Source organism: Miniopterus natalensis, chromosome 5 (assembly GCF_054644295.1).
Source record: "Miniopterus natalensis isolate mMinNat1 chromosome 5, mMinNat1.hap1, whole genome shotgun sequence".
In the NCBI taxonomy this organism is placed as follows: domain Eukaryota; kingdom Metazoa; phylum Chordata; class Mammalia; order Chiroptera; family Miniopteridae; genus Miniopterus; species Miniopterus natalensis.
The window spans coordinates 78,642,840-78,656,586 of record NC_142085.1 but is presented as its reverse complement, the minus strand read 5'-3'; the positions used below and the strand labels follow the sequence as shown (position 1 = coordinate 78,656,586).

Here is a 13,747-nt window from a genome sequence, read left to right as displayed (position 1 = left end):
TCAGTGTTTTAAAAGTGGGCAACACTAACTCTAATACCTTTTCTCTCTTTTTCTTTCACTCATCTGAGCATCTTGGATTAGGCCCTTAACATCCTATGTTTATTTCTCTCTCTGTTGATGTTTTCCTCACCTTTCTAGCATGGCTGATGACCACTGGGGTCAGTTCCCTGAAAAAAATCCTTCAGTGACAACCCAGGACTTAAGAAAACAGGTCTTTGACTTTTTGGCCTGACAATGGTCCCCCTTTGTCTAGTCCCGACTTGTTTTACCAGCCTCATAGTCTTCTCAGAATTAGTCCAGTGGCACAGTTGATCTTATCCACTCATCAGAATTTGAAGTCACTGTACTGTGTTGGAGGCTCTGCTTTTAGCCATTTCCTGTGCCTTAAGTGGGTTTCCAAAAATTTCCCAGGTTCTGTTCAGAGGATACTCACTGCAACCTACTAGCTAGATAGGAACCCTATAACTTGTAATCTGTAGCCCTTGTCAAATTCTTATCTTTCAACACCAATCTTTATATCTAAACGTCATTTCCAGTTGGTCAGGTTCTTAGAAATAGGGTTCCAGTACCTACCACGATAGTTTGCATACAAAGAGCTATTGCTAAATAGCTGCCATTCTTAAGTACCTACTATGATTGTACCACAATTTTGCAAAGTAAGTAGTATTGTCCCTGTTTTAAATTGTGAAGAAACTTAGTATCAAAGAGATTAAGAAATGTACCCAACACCATATAGTAAGTTGCAGAACTGGTTTGTCTGATTCAAAAGCTCTTGCTATTTCTTCTATGCCGTATTACCTTGGTACTAAAAATAAATAGTTAAATAAAACTATTTAATAGACGCATTTATGGTAAAAACACACTACTGAAATTACTTTGCTTACATTGTCAGTATGCTACTTGGAGTCTCAAGTACAAAAGCCTTCTTTTATTTTATCCCATCTAGGTTCCCTTTGGTCCAAATTGGCAGCATCTCTGTTGGTATAATCCCAACTCTATTCCTGGCTTTTGCCTACTTGGCTGATTAATTCCAAGGGTAATCTCACTGTGGAATGATTATCCAGCCACACCCTCTCCTGGACATGCTTTCTCTGTTTTTGCAGTACGCGTAGATCGAGGATTTTTCCAGATCTTCCAAGTTCTCCTTGCTTTTTGCTTAGGGATTTCTTCATCTGTCTCCTCTTACATTTTACAGCACATCGTAGGGAGAAGCCAGGCCACACCTTCAACACTTTGATTAGAAATCTCATCCACTAAATATTTAATTTCATCATTTCTAAGTTCTTTCTTCCACGAAACACTAGAATACAATTCAGCCAAATTCTTGGCCAGTTTATATCAATGTTCACCTTCCTTCCAGTTTCCAGTAGCATGTTCTTCATTTCCACCCCCCTTCTCACCAGAATCACCTTTACCGTTCACATTTCTACCAACAGGCCCTCCAAGGCCATCTAGACCTCGAAACTGTTTCAGCTTCTGCCCATTAATCACCCAGTGCCAAAGCCACTTCCACACTTTCAGGCACTTGTTAGAGCAGCACCTCACTCCATGGTACCGACTCTGAATTAGCTCGCGTAGGCGGTCATTAACAGAATACCACAGATTGGGTGGTTCAAACGACGTACACTTATTTTCTCCCAATTCTGGAGGCTAGAAGTCCAAGATCAAGGAACCAGCAAGTTCCGTTTCTGATGAGACCTCTCTTCCTGGCGTAGGGAAGACTGCTCTCACTGTGTTTTCATTGCAAAGTTTTCCTTTGTGCACGCTTGGAGAGAATGGCCTCTGGTGTCTCTTTCTTCTTATAAGGGCACCAGTCCTATTGGATTAGGACTCTACCCTTGACCTCATTTAGCCTTAATTACCTCCCTAAAGGACCTCTAGTCACATTGGGGGTTAGGGCTTCACCATATGAGTTCTGAGAGACCCAATTCAGTCCGTGACAATGGGTCTCGTAGAAATGCATGTAGCAGTCAAGTATTGGGGCTGAATACAGGCTACTTTAGCGTTCCTGCTACTCTCATTATGCCATGTTTTTTAAGCATAATATTAGCATTTATAATGCAACTAGTTTAGTTTAGCTCCCGCTGGAGATTTTGAGAGCTTGTGTGAAGTAGAGCTATTATGTTAATTCTCTCTGCACTTCTCTGAAGCATGAAGTCAGTGTCATACGTTTTAAGGGTAAAACCGTGCCTCATTCAAAGAGGTGCTTGAAACTGCAATCTAGAAAATTGCTTTTAAACAGCTGGGGGAAGATGTTCATAGTCTCAGAGGACATGATTTAGAAAATGATTCACCATGAGGTTTTGAAAAATCTACATTATATAGGAAAATTGTTGATTTTTCTGACACCTTTCTGGGAATATTAATATAATACAGATCCATACATAGTCTTTGGATATTGTAAATTATATTCCCAGTTTACTTTAGGGTTTTTTTTTTTGGTTTGTGTTAATTCTAGTTTTTCCTCACAATGTTGGAGGAATAAATAATAGAAAATATTCTAATTTTAGAGCATAAACATATTACTCAGATTTCTAAATCTTAGAGTAGGTGGTATCTGTGTGTGTCTCTAAAACAAGAAGGAACAGCATTTTTTTCATGATACCATTGGGCAGAAACTGAGTAAAGGGTACCCAAGATCCCTCTTAAAACCCCATATGAATCTGCAGCTATCTTAATGAAATTCAATTTAAAAATGAGTGTGAAACTATTATATAAAACTAATAACTTTATATTTTAAATCTATTTTATTTTTAGGTTGTTCCTGCATGGTTGGTAACATAATCACCATTGGCTTTTGTAAGTTGATACTTTAATTTTTTACCCCCCTGACACTTGCATTTTCTGATTACATGAGAATTCTTTTCTAGAGAACCTGGAGCCAAAATTGGAGCAAAACTATTCTGTTATGTGGTTCTTATAATATTTTTAGGTCTGTTTTACTTTTTATAAATGCCATTAGGTGATAAATAGTTGTTTTGAGGAAGTTTGAATCACACATCTTGAGCTGGGGCCAATTGTTTCTTTGGAGTGACTTCCTATCAGGGTTATGATCAGCAGAAGCAAAGTGCTGCCTGTGGAGCTGAAATTGTATGTGTATCCATTCTTCTGGACATCAGAGTCTTCACTGAGACATCTTTGTGACAGATGATAGGGACACAACTCCCTGGGAGAAGGCCACTAGTGTGAACAGTTTGACTAGTGAGGCAAAAGGAATTTGGTTTCATTTACTTGTGAAAATCTGGCAATTAGATGATTGGGAGACTTTAGCTTTAATTCCCATTTTATCATTGGGAGTAGCAATATTTCTGTTCCATAACTTTTTCTTTTAGTATATTGAAAAATAATTAGAAATCCTGTTTTAGTAATTGTGTTTTTGTGTGTGTGTGTTTTGTTTTTTTCAATTCAGTGAAATCCAAACATTTGAAATAGGGAAACTTGAATAAACATTTTAATCTAATGAATTATTCACTGTATCACTGAAAACATTTATTGTATTAAGTGGGTTTTATTTGGTTATCTCTTAGAATAGAGACTGCATTACCAATATGGAAAAATAAGGTTATGAACCATAATATGCAGCCAGTAGTTTTGATTTATATGTCATAAATTTGATGGAGAAGAATTGAAATATGTTAAACTAATTTTAAAGACCTCTACAAGAAATATTGACTGAAGTTGGCTTTGTTTTTCATCATGTTAGCAATAATTGGAAACTTAAGATAATAGGTTCACTTCTTATGGCTAGAAAGGAACTAACATATTAAGAATAACTGAAAGAAGAAATGTGTATTTCAGGAATTTCTACACTAAATATATACAGCACTGTTACCAAAAAATAAACAATAAGATCTTAAGCAAGCAGAATGTGTTTTTAATGTTTAGATGTAAGAAAGATCTGCTGAAGCTCAAGTTCAGCAGAATTTTGTCAGTTGTAGGCTTTCCCAGATTACTCAATAAGGAAGTCTGAATGCCTCATTTGAGAACTTTAATTATATTACACATGATTAAAAAGATATTCAAATCTCAATCACCTATATATTTCTATATACTTCATTTTCTTTTTCGTTGCTTGTTTGATTAGAAGTTTTTTGGTTTAAAAAAAAAAGAATAGGTCTTGATACTTTTAATAAGTGGTAGTCGTTCCTAATGCCATTTTGTTATTGAGGACTTGGAGTGTTCTATCAAAGTTTAGCTCCAGAAGCTCTCTTTTTAAGAGATATAAATTAGGGAGCAGATAGCATGTTGGAGAGAGAAAATTTTAGAACCAAACACAGCCTGGCTTGAATTCTGGCTGTTATGCCAGTAAGTACATGGTTATGAACAATTTAATGAACTTTTCTTAGCCACAGTTTGTTATTTATAAATTTGAAATAATAATAGCTGTGAGATTTATGAGGATTAACTAAGGTGATAGACCTGGCCATTAGCAGCATTCAGTAACTATTAATCTTTAAACTAATTCTGTATTTCTAAGTACTGTAAGCTTGAGATACTAGTCATAAATAATTTTACAATATACTTTATAGAGAAGACAGTATTTTATTACTTATTATATATAGTGAATTTTGAAAAATTATATATTTTTATAGAAGAGAAAATGACTAGGAGACATGGGCTGATCTGTATGGACCTAACAAGTCACTTTTTGCATTTTCTTTTTAGCTTTAATGTAATCTCTACATCTTATCAAAGTAGACAGAAAGAAATGAGGTAATGTAGATATGTCAGTACTGTACTTACTTGTAAATATAAAGCACTAATGGAAATGTAAGGAAGTGGAACTTCATAATGAGGGGATTTCCACCGTGACTTCCAGCCATGATGTAGTAACACGAACTGGATTTATTCTCTTAACTGAGCAGCCAAGAAAAAGAACCCCATAAAATATATGAAAAAAAAGGTTTTCAGACACTGGACAAAGAATGTCAGAGTAGATTTTTTTTTTTTTTTTTTTAAAGCATTAACTATATACTGCCTACAAAAAATGTACTTCACGTATGTAAAGATACAAATAGTTTGTAAGTTAAAGGATGGAAAACAGTATTTTGAACTGAAATGAAAACATATTTCCAGATAACTAGGATGCAGCTATAGCAGTGCTTAGAGGAAAATTCATAGCCTTGTGTTCCTATATTATAAAAGAGGAACATTCTCGAAATAAGGGTTCAATATAAGGGATTGTTAAAGTTGTCTCAAATATCAGAATGTCTTTTACTTGAAAATATGCTTGTTTCATGTTACTGAAGAAGACAATTATGGGTGGTTATAAGAGGGCAGCTCTTAGCTCTTCATAGGAAAGAAATAACCATCAGACTTCCCCAGCTATGTTCCCCTAGATATCCTTACAATTTCTTTCCACCTATTTCTGAGATAAATGGTAGTAAAGGAAAAATATATTTTGCAATGTTAAGAGGCTATAGATTTATATACACACTTAAAACAATGTATTAAAGGTAGATAATGCAATGTAAGAATGAGCAGTATTTTTAAATCACAGAACTATAGAATTAGAAGTACCCTTAAGTGGTGTTTAGTTAAACAAAAGTGGACTGAACTCCTTGCCTTTTTCGTATTTAAAGCCTTGAATTAAAAAAAAAAACTTTTAAAGGGGGATTTATTTCCCAAGTTTGAAAACCAGCAAAAGCATTGAAGGAGAACTGAATCACATGAAGTGAGATATCTATTAATTCTTTGAAAACTTTAAAGCACTAGCTGTATGCAATAAATATCTCTAATATGTATTTTTCTCTTCGTGTGGCAACAGTCTATGACTTTCTGCCTAGCACCAATGCATTTGAGGGATTTGCCTCAATTTGCTTTTTAAAAGACAGTTCAATTACTGTTTCTACATTGTATAGTAGCATATCTTTTATGACAGTTTGACGTTGGTTGGTTTATTAGTTGGGCCCATAAATTCCTCAACTTGAGTGCTAAATATTTAGCTCTGAGGGGAATCATGTAATCCAGAAGCTGAAAATTAAATTTTATGTCTTTTATTGAAAAGGAAGCATTTTCCCCATTTTAACAAGTTTTATGTTGGTTTGATTTTCAACATCAATGGTAGTAGCTACCCTGATTAAGCACGAAGAGAAAAATACATATTATGCTAACAGAGTTCGAGGTGCTTTATACAAGTTGCCTAATTTGATCTTTAACAGACCCTATGAGAAAAGACATTATTCCTTTTTTACAGATGAGGAAACTGAGGTTGTAAAATATTGTTAATTGCTTAATTTATGAAACTACGAAAAGGCGACACTATACTTTAAATATGGATCTATCTGATATCAGAGTGCAAACACTACCTTCTTGAATGAGCGATGCAGCACATTGGGTTTAGATAGATGACAACTTATTTCATATAGCGATGGTGAGAGAAATCAGTGAATAATTACATGCGTACATGGTAGCTAGGTACAGTGGAAACAGCATGAGGTTTAGAAACAGAGTACTGCAAGTTCTAACCCAGCCTTTGGTAAATCAGTTTATTGCTTCTAAGCCTGTTTTCCTCATTCAAAAGTAGAAATTAATAAAACCGTCCATCTCGGTTGACTGTGGGGAAGATCACATGGATATTTCTAAATGCTCTGTAAATGCTCTTGAAAGGCACACAAATGAATCGATGAGTGCGTTTTGTCATTTGCTGTAGCCTTTAAGTAGTACATTTTTGAGTGCTTTTAAAAAATGATTTGCTTTATAGAAACTTAATGAGTTTCCAGAACAGCTCTCTTAGATTTAGAATGATCTGTTATGTGAGGAGTTTCTACTCAAAAGACCAGCTTTTTTCAATGAGATATCTTTTTTGAGATATATAATTATTTCACAATACCTGGTAAGGGAATTCTTGATGTTTCTGCCTTTCCTAAGTTCATCTCTGTCCCAACTTGAGTCAGTGAAAGTCTCCCTGAGGGCACCCTGTACGAAATGGAGAAATGGCACCTTTCTTTCAGTCAAAGGAGGAATCGTGACAGATCAGCCCTGAAGCTCCAAAGATGGGCATGTGGGAAGGTTATGCTCTGTCAAGGAATGAGTTCTCCATCCCTTCCATTCCAATGTTGTTTATTTTCTTTTTAGGCTAGGAATTTTGAAACTTAATTTATCCCTTCCCATGTTCACTCAGGATTAGTGACAGCAATGGAAAGGAGCTCAGTAAAAGTGGACACATTTTGTTACAGGTTTTCATGAAGGCTTTGTCAAAGGAGCAGTTCAGAATTCAGCGGAGACCTTGGCAACCTTTTAATTATATCTGCTCAGTGTAGGTAACCAATCAGGGTAGTCCGCGTCCTCTCCTAGGCCCGCCTCACTCCCGCAAACACACACACAGCTCATTCACACACAGACTGTCATTTAGGAGCTTGGGTTACCAGTTTGGATGATTCCCCAGCTCAAATCAAAAAGCTAACTGTTCTGTCGCTGTTCACGGTTTTGTTTTGCAAACAGAATTTACGCAAACGGACTCCTTTAGGTCTAGCGGTGTTTGCGGGAGGGCGGCCACGAGGGAAGCCCTGGGGACTGCGGCTCTAAATTCATCATCTGTCGTGGCTCACTGGGTCCCCGCCAATAATAAGAGCTGCGCCCAGGGCCGGACTCCGGTCATCGGTAGAGCCATTGATTGAGAATAAAGTGTCCCCGTCGTTTGGGGACAGTGACACGAAAGAAATTGCAGATTAAGTGAGAACATCACTTGTAGGATAGCAAGATGGAAGAAGAAAGGGAGAGTGAGCGGGCGACGTTTATTTATGGACTGTCAGGGGCCACTGAGGCTCCGCAGGCCCCAGCAGCGCAGGACTTCCCTCGGCGCGGGTTTTCTCCCCCTGACCTTGGATGAACTAGCGCGCAGTATATTATGCCTGGCGATTGTGCTGGTTTGTCATGGTTAGCATTCTGGACTGTCACTGGAATGTAGGAAACGGATGAATCTGAATTGAACCATGAGGTGGTCTCGGGGCCTTCTCCCTTGTCTCGAGGAAACCTGTCGCTGTTTGTCTGGGCCTGGCCTAATGAAAGCAATGGAGGGAAAGAGAGGTGGGCCTTTGATCTCTTTGTTGCAGCTGCTCCCTGGGAACTCGCTGAAATCAATGCCCTGTTTTCCTGAAGGAGTGAATGGCTCTGCCTAACTAGCTTTGTGAAGCCGTGGGGGAATTCAGTGCCTCTGTTTATTGACAGCTGAAAAGGAGCACATGGGGTGGAATGGACCTTCTTGTGAAAACCAGGCACAAGGAAAATTAGAGCTCAATTTAACACAGAGGAATTTGGAAATTCACCCCGAAGGAGACGGTGGTTTCTCATGCTTGCATTAGGATTACTCAAGGTTGGGGCTAGTGTGTGACGAACAGTGGGGGTTCTGTCACAACTACGTGATAAGTGGGAATATGGGATACGTAATAAACGATGCTCAGCAGAAGTTGAGCCAACACACCCCTCTTCTTTTTTTAAACACAGAAGTAGGGAAAGACAAATATTAACCATGATATAATCAGGTGATTATTTTTGCCTGAAGAAAAAAAAGTGATGTTTAACGTAGGCATTACTAATGTAATACGAAGTCTCTAGAGTGTGTCTTCTGTTCATTTATGTTCCAGAACACCTTTGAACTTTGTATCTAACTTCCACGAATGCTACCTATTCATGCCATTCTGGATTTTGTGTGTCAGAGGGGAATATTAAACACGTGTATTTTTAAAAACTTGTATTTTGGGGATCTTTTAACTGAGAGCCTGACTCTGTCGCAGGGAAACCGCCATACCTTCTTTTTACGTCTCCCCACTTGCTTGATTTCCCAGGAAGAATTTATGGCTTCTTCCCTCGGCCTCCAGCCCTTTGTGCACACCTCTATTATAGCACTTAACACAGTGCCCTGTAGATCTTTGTTTAGGTGTTTTCTTTTAGCTGGAAGTAAAGCAGCTGTGCCGAATTCGTTTTTTTACCTCCAGGCCTCGCTAAACTCTTGGCTCGTGAATGCCTGCTGAATGAATGGGGATTGATAGCTCCCCTTACGTTACTTTGAATGTAATTGCTTATCCAGGCTTCGACTGCAAATACTACATTTTAAGAAAACCTGATTGATCTATTGTTACCTGATGGGGGCTATAGTCTTTTAAAGTCTTTCCCTTATGGAGAAATGTTAAACAGTTGTTCTGATTTGGCAGGTTTGCGGGGCAGTCCACCAGCCTCTGGTAAAAAGTGCATGGCACTCTCCTTTTCAAAGCCAAGATCTCTTCTCTAATAGTCTTTCCCAAAAATAAATCCCTGCACGGCATTTAGACATTTTCAGTATGAAGATGGAAAAGCTTTTAATTTAGAGTTGTGTAGAGTTTCACCTAACCAGATTCAGGATTGAGGTGGATAAAGCTTCCGTTTTACATGATTTAATTCTGTGATGTAATGTTCAATGATGCAAAACAAGACATCCTTGGACAATATCTTTAACCAGATTTGTTACCACTGTGTGTTATGAGCCCCCGTATCAAAGAAAGCAGACACCTTCACCTCTCGGTGAAAAGTGTGAGGGAAGTTCTGATTCTAAGGACCTTCTGCTATGATTTCACAGGGCCCCAGAACAAGCCCGACTTCTGAGCTATTCTCAAGTGAAAACCTATTTCTTTTTAAACCAGAGCTTTAAGTGGGAAATAGTTGTCAACATTCTTTGGGAAAATAACACCTTAAAATTATAATGGAAAATTTTAGAAATGATCAGGGTTTGGGGGGGTGACTATAGTTAAAAATTACGTTCTTGCTATGTAGAATCAGATAACTTCAACTACATGGTCCTACATCAGAGAGACTCTGTTTTCCTCAGGACTGAAGACTGCTACAGTATCCAAGAAGTAGTAATTTAAAAGAGTCAAGCCCACAAAATAGGTTTGGGGATCAACATATACTAGCCTGTATGTGTGTGTGCATTTATTTCCATAAACAAACCTCCTAGTAGACAGATATTTCCTTCTAAGATGGCTTCCCATCCATCCAGACTGACCAAAAAGAGCAGCCCCAATAGGGAGACATCTCCTTACTGTTAGATTGAATGGCAAGAAATACTATTCTGATATGTAGCATTATTAAAAATTACCTTTACTGGGTATGCTTACTGTCAACAAGTTTTGCCCTCTGGCTTCTCTCGTAGGAGCCTTGTCTTTGAAGAACAGAACTGGAGTTAAGCAAAGGTGCTTTTTGCTTCGGAGTTTTTGTCGTCTGTCTGCCTTTTAGTGGCCTTTCCTTGCTCCTTAGAATCCCATCCCCTCACTCCACTTCACCTTCAGCCCTGCTCATGGACCTGTTTCCTTTTCCCAAAGATTAGTGTAAGAACACTTTTTTCAGAAAGGTTTGTCATCTGATTTCTGCTCAAGGCTGTGAGGTACTTTTACTGAATTGGGGTCTCTGGAAAATAATCTCAAATGCATGAGGGCTCCTTGCTTATCATTTGGTGTTAAGCACTTTGCTCAGATGAATCATTTATTCCTCAAAAGGCTATTGTGCCATAGCTACGATGATTGTTTCCATTTTACAGGGAAGGAAGCAAAGGCAGGGAGAGACTAAACAGAATGGCCCCAGGGGCCTCAGGGGTTTCTGAGTGGCCCCAGGTGGCGCCTGGATTCGGACCCAGGCATGCCGGCACCATAGCCCCCGGCGGAACCACATCACCGCATTCCCTCTTGAAAACTAAAAATCCTTTAAGGCGCAAAGGTGTGCCTCGGGAGCGTGGGAATTTGCCCCTGTGGCGTGTTGGCGGGAGGCATTTTTGACCCCCACCCGTTTGCCATACGTTAATGTCTCCTTCCGCAGGCCCAGGAGGGTTTTCCAATGCCTTTTTTTAACCTTTTGATTGTCCCCCCTCCCCTCTAGGATTGCCCTCCATTTGATGTGGCCTGTGCTTCGTGTCACCTCTGTAACTCCGCTGTGCCTCCGCCTTAGCAAGGTAAGGCCGCCAGTGCCAGGCCGCCCGCTTCTGCCGCGGCCTCGCCTTCTCTGCCTCACGGTGCGCACCCAGCTCTGCCTCCTTGCCAGTGGAAGGGCTTTTCTACGCTTGGGTTTTATTTATCATGACTTGTTTACTAGAAACTTTACGACCTCCCTCCCTTACATTTTAAAAAGATGTTTTAACATTGTTTTATCTCACAAAACAAACAAATGCATACCAGGACAAAACTGGGGGTGTTACCCTCCACTTAGGGTCACATTTAGTATGTTGCATATGTTACAGTTCCGTTTCTAAATCATGCTCCTAAGATCGTAACGTGAGGTGATTCTCAGTTTGCATACGTTCTGTCCAAATTTCCTAAAGTTGTGAAATACGTGTTAGGAAATAAGTGCCCCTAAATCCAGTGTTTATTTGAGGGAACTCGTGGCTGGCACGATCCATAGTTTTTATCTCCCATCGTTCCCCATACATCTGGAGATTACGATTTGTATTAAACACCTATTTCAAAATAATCATTCCTGCCTTAAATGTCATACTCAGCATTTTGGTTGTTTTTCCCATGTAACATACATTCTGTTCTCTGTTTAAGCCCGTTGCCTTTTTCACCCTAAAGCAACCCTCCCCCTGTTTTGCAGCTTTAGCGCTAACAGTGTTGCTTAACCATAACGCTTGGCCTCTCTCCAAACATTTTTTTACAAAATGTCCTTGACTGCAATATGCCATAATTTTTTTTAGTTGCTGTGTTCTTTGTAAGTTTTCTTATATTTCATCTTACACTTGCATTTTTGTTTTCCCTAAATCTCTCACTAGATAAACCACTTCCAAATTTATTTTACTCTTGGGGCTGACTTCTAGAAAAGCTATCCACAGCTGCTCCAGTTGGAAGCCAAAGTGGACAGAAAGTTAGATGGGTGTGTTTAAATTCCTGTTCTCCAGATAATTCTAGTTGAAACTAGTCCACTTCCCCACTAACGCATACAAAAGGAAAATTCTAGCAATATCCAAAAATGCCAGAATCACTTCGATATATCATTTGGGTAACTTTACAACACTGGCAAGACCAGTTCATGCCAGGCCCATCTTTAATTGTTTTCTTTAGTTAAACATGCTATTGCCATTAAAAACACAGCTGATAAGATTACACTACTTGATAATTTAGAAATCTTTTAAATGTACAACATATAAAACTTAAAGCACATAGGAAATTAGAAATTTCTTTTATAAGTACGTGTTAGGAAATGGAATTGTATCGTGATGGTCCAAATTAAGAAAGACTGCTGAAGCGAATCAGGGATGTCCCCTCTTTCTTTTCTACTGTATTCTGAAACACGTTATTAATGCTTTTTTTCTAATTGTGAACTTAACCCAGTTTGTAAAATCGTTCTTGAGACTTATTAACAGAGCACATCTACTTTGTGCATATACTTTAGACTCTGTACCAGTCAGTGGGCCTCTGTTTGTACATATGTAATGTATAATCTTTTAACAGCCCTGCAAGGTAGAGAGCTGTCACCGTGAAGAGAGGTTAGGAACTGGCCTCAGGTTACACACCTGGCAACTGCAAAGCCAGTGTTCAGACTTAGAGCCAGCTCCCTGCAAAGCCAGTGCTCTTCCTCCTCTACCAGCCCATCTTCCGTAGGCTGCACAGGCACTTTCTATTTTTTTGGCAGGGGGGGCAGTTTTTTGTTTTGTTTTTCCCCAAGGAAATTACCACTTCACTGATTTTAAGGTATAAAATGAATAAACCCAGGAACATAATCTGAATGTCTCCTGCCTAAGATCGCTTTCTGTAGCACAAGCCTGAGCATATCGCTCTCCTGATGAAAACCTTTCAGTGACCTCGATTATTTAGGACTCTTGGTTGCAGTTGACAGAAACGAATGGGACTGTTAAAGAATTCCATACAGCCAAGTGACAGGAGCATATTTGCATGCTAGCAGGATCACTCCAACAGTAGGTGGTGGTTAGGATGAAGGAGAGTCAGTCTTCCATATGTGGAAATGTCCCTGCACACTGCCCTAATGAGACTCCAAGCTCTTGATTCACTGGGCTGGTAGGAGGTTTAAAGGAAGCCACGTGAAAACTGAGTTTTGGCCGATAGAGTGGGCTGGCCCTCCATTCTCCAGCATGCCTTCCCACAGTCCCCCATCCCCACCCCCATCAAGTTTTGGGGCACTACAGGTTAGAAAGCAATGTCCTGTACAAGGTTGCCCACGTTAGGGGATGGGCCTTGTGCATGTTCATTAGCTGCCCTCTTCCCTCCTGGGCCCCACGTGTCTGGTGTGAGGAGGGAGGCAAGTGTCAACAGAGGCCGAACTCCTGTGAGGACTGAGTGGCCCCATGCTCTGGTTGCTCTGGTTTTCTAAACATCTGCCTGCTTGCTTTTAACACACCCTCGCTTCCACGTTCCCTGCTTGCAAGTTCTCTTCTTGGGTGCAGTTTCATACAAACGTCTCAGCTTCCTAAAAACCAAAGCGGAGAGGGCACTGTCTTGGCACACTTTGCCTTCGCAACAGGGCCCATGGTCCCCAGGCCAGTCCTCGTCTCCCAGGTCCATCTTCCGCCCGGACGTGCACCCCACATGCCGGGCAGACTTAGTGGGCGCCTATGTGGCAGGAAGATGGGATGGGGATCCCTGGTCACTGATTTTTGTACATCTGAAGCTCTTCCTGCCCAACTTCTGTTCTAAGAGTTTTCTTTGAACAGTGGCTCCCATGTCTTGAGTCCTCTCGTTTCCAGCAGGGCCTTTGTAAGCCTCGTCTGAAGGTCTCTGACATTCCGCCACAGAGCTGAAATGGGATTTGGCTTTGAGGACATGCCTGGCCT

General features: G+C 39.9%; 1 protein-coding gene across 8 annotated transcripts in view; it reads left to right on the top strand.

The window, feature by feature from the left end:
- PLAGL1 (PLAG1 like zinc finger 1) overlaps window positions 1-13,747 on the top strand; it is a 69,450-nt gene that overhangs the window by 36,321 nt on the left and 19,382 nt on the right. For all 8 annotated transcript variants that reach the window (XM_016223951.2, XM_087817670.1, XM_087817668.1 and 5 more), the window contains exons 3-4: window positions 2,758-2,799; window positions 10,846-10,918. The gene's annotated coding sequence lies outside the window, so the exon portion shown is untranslated. The remainder of the gene's footprint in view (window positions 1-2,757; window positions 2,800-10,845; window positions 10,919-13,747) is intronic.